General features: G+C 42.9%; 1 long non-coding RNA gene across 1 annotated transcript; it reads right to left on the bottom strand.

Moving 5' to 3' along the window:
• Window positions 1-752: 752 nt before the first annotated feature.
• Window positions 753-3,306, bottom strand: LOC139357707 (uncharacterized). Its single transcript, XR_011611310.1, has 2 exons — window positions 3,241-3,306; window positions 753-1,158 (listed from the first exon to the last, which is right to left on the bottom strand). It is a non-coding gene; the product is annotated as an uncharacterized lncRNA (long non-coding RNA).
• Between the last annotated feature and the right edge of the window lie 279 nt (window positions 3,307-3,585).

Here is a 3,585-nt window from a genome sequence, read left to right as displayed (position 1 = left end):
GGGTGAGGTGGCCAGCCTTCCCCACATGCTTTGTATACGTCACACCTGATTGAACCAATGTGTGAGCCCTACATAAATCAGATAACGCCTCCTCAAGCCGGACTATAAAATCTGGTGCCATCTGCCACCAGCCGGGCTTTTCCTCTCAGAAGTCTCCTCTCTCTCACTCTAGAAAGCGAGCTGTTTCCCTTTCCCTTTCTTTTGCCTATTAAATCTCCGTTCCTAAACTCCTGTGTGTCCCTGTCCTAAATTTTCTTAGCGTGAAATGACGAACCCCGGGTATTTACCCAATGTAGCCTCTTCATTAGGAAGCTAGATGGAGATGACCTAAAAAGCTTTGTTAGTGTGCCCTTTACTAAGTTTAGTTTGAGCAACTTGAAATCACACAGGAATCTCCTTGAAAAATAGTTTGCAATTCAATTTCACCAATTCAGACTGATTTCCATTTCAATTAGTCCAGAGGAAAGAGGCTTTGCCCAAATGTAGAGGATTTCCCCCATCTAACACCTTCTCCGGTTGAACCTTGTAAAGATATTGCTAAGAGGAATGCTTGATCAAATGCTTAAGCATTAATCATGTGCAAGGAAAGCCACTAAATGAATGAACCTTCTGTGAATCAAATTGATTTTCTAGAAAATGAAAACAAAATTGAATCCAAGAATAAACTATCTTAAAATCACATTGAGTAAAAACATAAAATATTTTTCACCAGAGCTATAAAAATTAAATTAGCTAAAAGAAGAAATAAATGCTTTTGTGTTCCAAGGAATTCCATTTATTAGGACAATAGGTACCTATGAAGGAAACAGAACTCTAAAAAGAACTGGAATTGTTTCTCAGGATGATGCTTTGTGATGTGGAAGCAAAGCCTGCTGGAAGAGGGGAATCATAGTTGGTGGCTGCTCACAACTGGACAGAAAGAACGGGGAAGCTACCTAGATGTTCACAGAGACTGCTGAATGGGAGCTGGCTCCTTGCTGGGACAGGGATGGACAATGTGTTTCCCCTTCCTCTGTCATCCCTCCCAAAGTATCACCAATCTTTCCTTGGGTTCAGTTTGTTTCTGTACATTTGTGCTTCTCATATGGGCTGGTCCAATAAGCTGTCCCGGGCTCAGCAGCCTCTGTCTGTGGATTGAGTCATATCATGCCATGAAACCTGCAGAAAAAAAAATGTTGTGTCCAGATTCTTGTTTTATTAGCTAGGTAAAATACACTGACTGCTATAACAAACAGGTTCAGATTTCAAAAGCTTGACACAACTGTAAAGTCTAGGTCTCTCTCTTCCAAGTGGTGAGTCAGAGATTTGGGCTTGTTCTATCTTAAAATGCTACCATATCCAGCCAATTGAATGACAGGGAGAGAAGGAGCTATGGAAAATTGTGCATTGAGTTTAGGACAAGCCTGAAAAGTGGCACACATCATTTCTGCCCACATTCCAAAACTCAGTTATGTGATTCTTCTAGATGCATGGGGAGCTGGGAAACGTAGCTTTGCTTTGCGCACAGGAAGGAGAGGAGAACTCTATATTGGCGAATTGTAGCAATTTCTACCCCCCTGGCTCTGCCCATCAATTCAGAAAATACTTGGTAATCTATTTTACATGTTAGACACTCTGTCAAGGACTAGAGTAAATGGTGAGCAGTACATTGCCCTTGAGTAATCACAGTCTAACAGAGAGAAGAATGGGTAAATTAATAATTATTATATACCATGATAAATGTTATAACAGAGACATTTGCAGAATCTGAAGGCACCCAGAAAAGAAGCAAGTTCAGGGAAGTTTCAGTTACATTTGAACTGAGTCTTGAAGAAGAGTGATCATAGCTGATGTTTTTTAATCACTTTCCACTTGCCAGGCACTATTCTAAGTGCTTTTTGTGTATTAACTCAATCATCACAACAATTCTAACAGGAAGGTGTTATTATTATATCCACAGATGAGGAAACTGAGGCACAGTGAAGTTAAGTCCCTTGCTCAGGGTCTCATTCTTCGCTAATGACAGAGACGAGATTTGGACCTAGACAGTCTATATCCTAAAACCACTCTTTCAACCAACCACACTATACAGAGAAGCAATAGAAGTTCACCAGACAGGAAAGTGCTTATGCAGGGCCTGTGTCAGCATGTCTGGAACAGCAGCAGCAGGAGAGCACTTGGAGGTGTCGAAAGCATGCCCTGGTAAGGTCTCACCACACCCTTACTGCCTGTGTCATGCAGCTATGGGTCTCACAGAGTGAGGGACGACCCTTGCAAGGCAGGGAGGATACCAGAAGTTTAGGCAGACGGATCAGACCAGGTGTTAATAGTAGGTAATCCTACTAAGGTATGCCAGTGGCCAAGGAAGGTATCCAAAGAGGCTGATTATTTTAAAATTTATGAAGATATTATTAGGTTCAATATATATTAATCGCATGCTGAATATTCATAACATCAGACTCTGGCCATTCCCGATTCCACGTTGACCATACACACTCGCTTCCCATGTGTGGTAGAGGCTTCTAGTGCTCACCTATACCCTTCCCTCCTCCTGTCACTCAGGAAGTCTCCACTCCCCAGCTCTCTATAGCCAGTAAAATGTATGCAGAAGTCATATGTGTTTCTCCTGGTCCACAGCATAAGGAAGTGACCTCTAGTCCTTTGCCTTGGCAACCCTTGAGGCCACCTGTTGAGATGGCAGCATAACAAGACAGAGGGAGTGCTGCCCAGAGGATCGCCTAACCTATATAGGACTTTATGCGAGCAAGAAATAAGCCTTTTTTGCCTTCACCCTCTAAGATTTCTGACTTTATTTATTAATGCAGCACTACCTGGTGGATGTATTAATATATTTCAAGCCTCTGCCCATCACTGGTTTTGTTTTTACTTCTGTTTTGACCCTGGAACTCATGCCAAACTCCCTTCATTATTCAGCCAAGATTGAATCTGTTAAATCTAATCCAGTAGTATGCAGATACGATGACTTCTTAAGTCATTTATTAATGTTCACATTTTTTTACTTTTTTGAGATGGAGTCTTACTCCATCACCCAGGCTGGAGTACAGTGGTGCAATCTCAGCTCACTGCAACCTCCACCTTCCAGGTTCAAGCAATTCTCCTGCCTCAGTCTCCCAAGTAGCTGGGATACAGGCATGTACCACCACGCCCAGCTAAATTTTTTTTGGTATTTTTAGTGGAGACAGGGCTTTACCATGTTGGCCAGGCTGGTCTCAAACTCCTGACCTCAAATGATCCACCCACCTCAGCCTCCCAAAGTGCTGGGATTACAGGTGTGAGCCACCGTGCTCAGCCAATGTTCACATTTTTCAATGAAGCTATAAACAAAACTCCTTGACTACCACTTGGACTGTCACTGTCTGAATTTGATGTCATAATGGCCACAGAGTCTGAGCTATCTCCTAACACATCCCCTGCTCTAAGTGGAAATTTAACAAGATGAACTTTCCAGTAATGAGGCTTGACAGCATTGCCACCACCAGAAGTGGAAGCAGTCAGGTCAGGAGGAAGGCTGCTAACTTCCTCGCAGAAGTGTTGATTAGGCTTTGCGCTACTAGCCTGCTCGTGGAGGGAGCCTCATCAGTCCTC

The sequence above is a fragment of the Macaca nemestrina genome, chromosome 13 (assembly GCF_043159975.1).
Source record: "Macaca nemestrina isolate mMacNem1 chromosome 13, mMacNem.hap1, whole genome shotgun sequence".
Taxonomy (NCBI): Eukaryota; Metazoa; Chordata; class Mammalia; order Primates; family Cercopithecidae; genus Macaca; species Macaca nemestrina.
Note: the sequence above shows the minus strand (reverse complement) of the source record. Positions and strands in the feature narration are given on the sequence as shown.